Source organism: Kogia breviceps, chromosome 12 (genome assembly GCF_026419965.1).
Source record: "Kogia breviceps isolate mKogBre1 chromosome 12, mKogBre1 haplotype 1, whole genome shotgun sequence".
NCBI classification, from domain to species: domain Eukaryota; kingdom Metazoa; phylum Chordata; class Mammalia; order Artiodactyla; family Physeteridae; genus Kogia; species Kogia breviceps.
Window position 1 is genome coordinate 98,035,933 of NC_081321.1, and position 8,416 is coordinate 98,044,348.

The window sequence follows — 8,416 nt, forward strand, 5'->3', positions numbered from 1 at the left end:
GCTGTGTTGTCGACCTGCCCGTGGGCTGGCGGCAGGAGCCGGCGCGTTCCAGGGGCGCAGCACCAGACAACGTGCTGTGGTCTATCCCGGAAAAGGCCTCCGCCTCCGTCTGGCTGCCGCGGTTTCTTTCGTGCCTTGAGCTGTCATGGTGGTGCCAGCCGTGTGCTTGGTGCTGGGGCCACAGGATGCCAGCCCAGCCCTGCTCCCTGGGAGCTGCCAGCTGGGCGAGGAAGGAGCCAGCTCGTGCCCTGTGTGGGGGATGGGGCCCCGCGGGGCGGCGACCAGGGGTTTCATGGGCGGGAGCCGTGGGGAGGAGAGGGGGCGGAGTCGTAGTAAAGAACAGAGCAGGCGGGTCTGCCCGTGCACCCGGGTCCAAACCAGAGCGGGAGATGCCAGCGGCCAATGGCACGGGCTGGATGAAAGGGCCGCTACAGGGAGATGGTCCCCTCCTTACAAGGGGGGAGCATCTTGTCCCCTCTTGGGGCAAGAGACCCTGAGGTGACCCGCAGTGCAGCCAGATCTTGGGGGCTGCACGCTGGCCCTGCTGTGAACCCTCCCCGCAGAAGTTGTGGGATGCTTCAGGTGCATCTAACTTCTCTCTGCGAAAGGTTAAAATTGTGACTATGAAAGTGTGGCTAGCCTCGGGGGTGAAGCAACAATGCTATTAAGAAATGCTAAAAATTACAAACTGTTGCTAGAAAGATCCTGGGCTTTGGAGAGACACCTGGGTTTACATCCGGCTTTGTTCCCGTGTGACTGCTGGTGAGTTAATTAACCCACTCTTTCCGGAGTCACCCCTCACCAAATTCACCCCTCCCTCCCTTAAAATTCCAACCAGGGCGGTTCTTCCCCCCCACCCCCCCATACCTGGCAACGTCTGGACACAGCTTGGAGGGAGGGGCGTCTCGCGATACACAAGACCGGCTCCCCTCCTCCCAACAAAGAATCCCCCAGCTCCAAACGTCCGAGATGCTGAGGTTGAGAAACGCTGCTGTGACTCGCCAAGTCCTTGAGCCTGTCTAACCTGTGGTTTTCTTGGATGGGATCATCTGTTAATATTGATGAGGCTAAAGCATCGTCCTGTGACGTCGGTTCTCTCAGGCCAGCAGCGGTGCCTGACCTTCCAGGGGTCTTCTTGTTGGTCCTGTTCGGGGGACGTTCCCCGAGGGTCTGGTTTGTCCGAGTGGCCAGGGACACAGCCATGGAGAGAGAGGCAGGTGTGTGGATAAGTCCCAGGGAGAACCACGATGGTGGAGGGGCCCCGGGTGTGGCCGGGGGAGGTTAATGCTCTCTGGGGAGGGGCAGCGAGGACCTCCGGAAAAGGAGTGAGGACAGTGCCTCAGGCCGACCTGCAGTGGAGGTGGGCACGCTGTAGTCCTCCTTTTTTATAAGTTCCGTCCCCGTTCTTCCTGGCTGAGCCCCTGGTGAGAGTGGGGGGCTCTAAGGGCAGCTGCTTCATCCAGCCATCCCCTCCCCACAGGGATGCTGCTGGGGGTGGGGGCGGTGCATTGGAATCTCTGCTTCGCTCAGGGTCCCTGCCGAGTGGCCCATCCCTGGGGAACTGTGACATCACATGCCACCTGCCCTCAGCAGAATTTGTAGACTCTGACATTTCAGAGAAAGAGGGGGGCTTCTGAGGTCATCTTGTTTAAGCCTTTCCCAGGCAGGAGCCAGCTCAGCGCTGACAGAGGGTCATGGAGACTGCAGGGACAGGGACTGTTCCTTCTGCAAGGACAGCATCTCGTGCTTGGGAAGTTCAGATTTTGTCAGGTTTCGTTTTAAGTAGAAATCCACTCTTGGGGGTGTCGTTTGATTCAATAGATCGTCCTTATCCTCACTAGCGACCAGGGTGTTACCCTGGGGTGGGATGTGGGAGCCCCCATGAGCTCCACACAACAGGAACTTGAACATTCATTTAGTCGGTGTTTATTGGGGGCCGACCGTGTGCCAAGCTAGGTCCTGGGGATGCAGCCTGGGACAGGGTGGACACAGCCGCTGCCTGGGAAATTGGAGCGTGGAAGGGTACGCAGACTGGCGGGAGGGTGTGGACAAGGTTGGTGCGGACAGGGCAAGTTCTGGGAAGAAAATAAGACTGTGATGTACTGGAGAGATGCAGGTGGGGTGGGAGACTTCGGGGGCAGAGAGGGATTTGAGCTAGGACCCATGATTCACAATTCCCCCCGCCCCCGGACCTAGGAGGGACCCGTGGCTCGGTCCAGCAGTGGGCTGAGGACAGCCATGATAGGGCAAAACGTTTAAGACGCGTTGTACATCTAAATCCTGTCTCCTTTGCTGACCCTCGGTGTGCAAACACCTGTGCAGGATTCTGACTTTCTACATGTTCGGAACGTAGCTCGAGATTTCCGACCACGTCAGGTATTTAAATGCGCTGACATGGTGCCAGAAAGCCAGAAGGAGTATTCCAAGGGTGACGGGACATGTCGTAGGACATAGGAGCCGTCTTAAAGCGTGTCCACGTTGTGGACAGTTGAGCATCAGAAAGTATAGCACTCAGAATTCAAAAAACTCCGTACATTTGCAGTGACGCCAAACAAGGATGAAGGTGAAGACCTCCTTTTTCTTTTCCTATATTTTGGTTATTTTTTTGGCTGCACCACGTGGCATGCGGGATTTGGTTCCCCGACCAGGGATCGAACTCGTGCCCCCTGCATTGGGAGCGCGGAGTCTTAACCACTGGACCGCCAGAGAAATCCACACATATTTTAAACTGTCTGTAGGCTTCACATAAATGGGGCTTTTCTTGGTTCTGGCCCACTACTCTACCCCTTCCTCTAAAAGAGGAAGTCCCTTGTTGAACATTTTATATTTCTATAATTTCAGACTTAGAGAAAAGTTGCCAGAATAGTATAAAGAATTCCTGTATTTACCCCAACCCCCATAAATGTTAACATTTTACCGTATTTGCTTTATCCTTTCTATCTTCTCGATATAGATATAGATTCAGGTATTCAGATACAGGTCAATCTGTGTAGATAGAGATCTGTGTATCATCTGTCTGTCTATCTAGATAATTATCTTTCCTGAATCTTTGAGAGTAAGTCACATAGCTTATGCCCTTTTATCTCTAAATACTTTGATGTATGTTTCCTGAAAACAAAAACATTCTCTCACATAATTTTAGTGCAAGTGTCATTACCAGGAAATAACATTGATGGAATAGCGTTATCTAATCTATAGGCCTTAATTCTGTTTTTCCAGTTGTCCCGATAATGTCCTTTTTCCCCCAAAGAAATGCATTTGGAACCGTTCTTCAATCTCTCTTTACTCTTCGTGACATTGATGCTGAAGAATACAGGCCAATTATTTTCTAGAATGTCTCTCAGCTTGCATTTGTCTGATGTTTCCCTCATGATTAGAATCGGGTTGGGCGTTTTTTGGCAGAAGCTATGTGTTCTCAGCTCCTCTTATCAGGAGACATAACACATTGATCTATCCCATTTCTTGGGATATTTATTTTGATTACTTAGTTTAGATAATGTTTATCATGCTTGTCCACTGAAAATGTACCTCTTCTTTCTAATTATCTCATGGGGGAAGGATTTCTATGGTTATAGGGTTAACTTTCCACCAGAAATAATTAGAAAACTGGGCAAAAATGTAGGAGAAAACTATTTCAGACATTACACCAGAGGCAGGGCAGGTCTATGAACCTTAAAAAAGGGGGGAGACAAATGAGGTAAACCCTACGATTGCCCAGCCTTCCTGCCTGGACGTTATTCCGGGACTGGGGTACAGGAGTGGGAGCTCAAAGAGAGCCCAGTGGTCTCACTGAATTGAGGAGACAGAGATCAGAGTTTGAGGAGGTCAGGGTTACAAGCAAACTTTAATAAAAGTATCAGAGTAATTCACAATTAACTGCCTGCCAGAAAAATGCCAACAGTCTTTAAAGGAATGCAGCGAAATGCTCTCGACAACGTAAAATCCCTAACGTCTACATTCAGTTTAAAAAATGACTAGAAATACAAGGCAGAAGAATGTGACCCGTAACCAGGAGAAGGATTAGTCAATAGAAGCAGATCGGGAAATGACAGAGATGGTGAAATTAGCGTTCTACAAGACAACTGACCTGGGCTCTTTAAAAATATTCATGTCGTGGAAGACCATTCCAGATTAAAAGACTAAAGAGACATGACAGCCAAATGCCACCAAGTGGAGCCTATGATCCTGATTGGATCTTGCGTAAAAAAAAAATAAGCAAAACCCCTGTAAACAGCATAATAATCATCGGGGAAATTTGAATATGGATGAAAATATTACTATTTCAGTGTTAATTTTCTTGGGTGTCATAACGGTATGTGTCCCGTAGAAGAATATCCTTGTTTCTAGGAGATAAATTCTGAACTATTTAGAGATGACATGTCACAGTCCCTCCCTGCAATTTATTTTTAAATGGTTCAGAAAAAGAGTGAAAGAAAAAGCAAACGGGGCTTCCTTGGCGGCGCAGTGGCTGAGAGTCCGCCTGCCGATGCGGGGGACACGGGTTCATGCCCGGGTCCGGGAAGATCCCACGTGCCGCTGAGCGGCTGGGCCCGTGAGCCGTGGCCGCTGAGCCTGCGCGTCCAGAGTCTGTGCCCCGCAATGGGAGGGGCCACAGCAGTGAGAGGCCCGCGTATCACACACACACAGAAAAAAAATCAGGCTTACATCCCCATCCAACATGGTAACCTTTTTTTTTTTTTTTTTTTTTTTACCTGTTAGCCCGGCGGCAATAGGACACACTCACGGCCAGGTGTGTGCTCCTGGCAAAAGTATTCCTCTCTTGGGTACTAAGCCTCTTAACTGGCACAGGCCAAGGTGCTTTCCCCTTGTCAGCGATGACCGCGAGGGAGGCTGTAGCCCTGCAGCCTCTACTTCTGGATCCTCCCAGTCATCCCTGGCCAAGCAACTTTACCTGTTCAGCCAAGACGCGAAACAAATTCCATCACTTTCTCGGTGTCGCGTGATGTGACACAGCAGAGATTTGGAAGACGCTTGCGCATCCAGGCTTACCCTCTCTTCTTGCGCGGAGACCACTGTGTAAATGAGCCTGAGTGGGTCTGCTGGAAGATGGAGCCCACGTGGTCGACTGCCAGCCTGCCGCGGCCAGACCTTTGAATGAGGCCATTCTGGACAACCTGCCACCAGCTGACCACAGAAGTGTGAGAGAGCCCAGCAGAGGTCACCCAAGCTGTTCCAGATTGGAACTGCCTGGCCAACTCACAGAATCACACGCTAAATAGAACGGCTGTTGTTTTGAGCTACTAAGTTTTGGGGTGGTTTGTTATGCAGCAAAAACTAACTGATACACCCACCCTGCCTTAGATGAACAAAGGCTGCCCCTTGGCCTCTGCCATTTTGAAGTGACCTCAGTTCCACTGAACTTGGGGAGCCCGTCTCAATGGCAGCTTCTCCCAGCGTCATTCCTGGGTTACCGAGGATGGCCACTGATGTGTCTGTCCTCTGGGTCTTCTCAGGGGAGATGTCCACGTGTGACAAATCCACTCAGATATCCTTCCACATTATACCAGGGTGTGGCTGTCATCCCGTTTTCATTCAGTGGAGGCCAATGCCAAGTCCATTTTCAGTAAGCAACCCAGCAAGTGGGTTAGAACCACTCCCAGCTGGTCCCGCTGGTGCCCCGGGATTCAGACTCCCCAGCAAGTGCGTCTCTATCAGTGAATGCAGCCCGAGCTACAAGTGTGTCTCTTCTTCCCTGGCCCAACACCCTTCCGGTACATGTTTCCCCTTTCTTGCTGACATAAATTAGCAAATGTTTACCATTTCTAAAAAGATATAAACCTCACCCCCCAGGTTTGACTTTGTGTCTGCCCTCCAGAACAGGCTGGAACTGACTGTAGTTTTAAGTCTGGGGGCTGGTACAGTGACAGGGATGGTGCGTGACAAGAGTCAGCTTGCCCTGCAAAGTAGACCTCTCTGAGGTCATTACAAAGTTTCCTGGGAGGGGAGACCCTCTCCCGTCAGCCATCGGGGCAGGGCTGCTCCCGCTGCCCGGATTCAGGCTTGGGTGCTTGGATTTAACTGCAGGTGACTATTCCACGCTTAGAGTCCCTCTCTTCCCCCAGAGGACGCCCTACCTTTCACATAGGACACTTGGCGAGGCCGTGGATTTGGTCTGCAGCACACAGGATTAGATTCTGCATCTGATTTTCGGCTGTATCAGCCCTGTAACAGCCCCAAGAGATGGGAATTCTTTTAGGGCCATTATAAGAACTCCCTGGTACCCTAACTAGAGAGGAGTACCGGGTAACCTGGGCTGAGGATTTAAAGCCCTGGGACTATTTACTTTTAAGAAACTCTTTGGTATGACAGTAAAGAAAAAACTCACCCACAGTTCTTGACTAAACAATGCTTATCATATCGTGTACGGAAGCCACAACGCAGCCTGCCGAAGCTAGGGATTTAATAGGTACTTAGTTCTGGGCCATTACAGGTAATCGTTTTGCCACCGTGTGCCTTGACCTACTAGATTTCATTCTCTGACGGTTACTAGGTCCTCACTGTCTTGAAATCAACCAGAACGAGTAACCAATTCCAGATTCCCACCCCTGAGGGTACATTGCCTGCAATTATTTCTCGTAACCAATCCTACAGTAATTGGGATTCAGCTGCAGATAACTGGAGCCACTTGAAGCAGAAGGGAATGTAACACAGGAAATCAGGTGATCACAGAGCCGTGGCAGTTTGTGGGAGCAGGCTGGAGAGGGGGTCCTCCAGCAGTGACTCAGAATAATACTGCACACTGGCCACCACCATGGAGCTCCTCTGCCACCACCGTGGAGCTCCCGAATGACGGCTGGCTCCAGAGACACGATTTCGGGGCCAGATATTTTCTATTCACCTCTCAGATCCACTCGCCACTGTCTTCCACCCTGACCTCATGGACTGTTGCATCAATGGGCTTTCTGGCCTCTGACTTCCAGTTGGATTTGACCAATGGGTGGCCCTGGCAGGAAAAAGGCATTTGGAGGAGAGTGAGGTAAGGATATTTATCCCCCTGGCCCTGCCCCTCTGCTGGGCCACGGGGCGGGTTGGCTGCATCCTTTATCAGAAGCCACAGCCCCTAGCCGTGGCCCCTCTAGCACATGTGTCATTCTCTTCCTGGGCTCTGGAATCCATTCGTGCCTCTGCCCCCTTAGGCTTTGGAACTGGGACAGCTCCTCATGCTGCTAGCCTCGGGGTGCGGTGCCATGTCTTCTGGGTTCCCTAAACCCTGCCCCAGCAGTCCCTTTACTAAATACTCTCCAGTTTCCGCATTTGAGCGTACCATCTCTTTGCTGCCGGGACCCTGGGCAGTGCACCTACTGGGCTGCAATCCAGGGCTCGGGAAGCTGTCACCCAAGCATGGGATCCGTAGCCACGCCATGCCCACTACACCTGCCCCAGCGAAATGGGTCCAGGCACGTCTCCTCCTCACTGCATTTTGTCACGAATCCCAGTCTCGCGTGGGTGCATCAGAATGTCAGACTAAACCATGCGCCTCTGTGTCTTCCTCTGTAACGTGGGGATATACAAGCACCTGCCTCTGAGGCTGGGTTCTAGGAAAATTAAAGCCCTGACAATTAGGCTTGCTTCGTCAGTTACTCAAGAAATATTCGCAGCAACTTCGGCAATACCTTTTGTCATTTTCATAACATTTCACGAACAGCCACCCTTTCCTGCTCGCACGCTTCTCATCTGCTCTGCCCCCTTTTCTGCAGGATCTGTCCGCAGAGAAGGGGTGGTTAGCTTCCGGTCACCCAGCCCTGTCACCTGTCGCTATGGAAACTCACGATTTCAGCCTGGCTCATGAAGATTCAAGCTCTAGAGACCAGCTTGAGTCTGCCCCGCTGTCCCGGGATCTCTCCTTCTGGAATTCCTCTAGTCCTTTGCACGTTCCCTCTACCTGGAACATTCTTACCCATCTTCTTCAACTGGCAAGCTCTTATACATCCGTCAAAGCCCACTTCCCCTTTGGAAAGACTTCCTGATCGCCTAGGCAACAGTAACCAGCAATATTTATCCAGTGAGTCCCCTTTGTGCCAGGCATTTCTCTGGGCACTGGGACAAAGGAAACCTTAACAGGGCTGCGGTAAAGAATCATGAGAGGATCTACTCTTTAGATAAGGCAGCTAGGGAAGGCTTCCTGAAGGAGGAGGCACTTTAGCTGATGAAAACAACGTGAACTAAGCCATTTTAAAAGCTGGCGTAGGGGCTTCTAGGCAGAGGGCACGGTAAGTGTGAAGACCCCGAGTGTGGCACTTGCAGGGACTAGAAAGGTTGTCAGTGTGGCTGGGAGGGCGCGAGGGCGGGAGAGGATACGAGATGAGGATGGAGGTGTAGCGGGCCGGCCACACGGGGACCTAGAGGCTGAGGTGGGCAGACTGGCTTTTTTTTTTTTTTTTTAACATCTTGATCA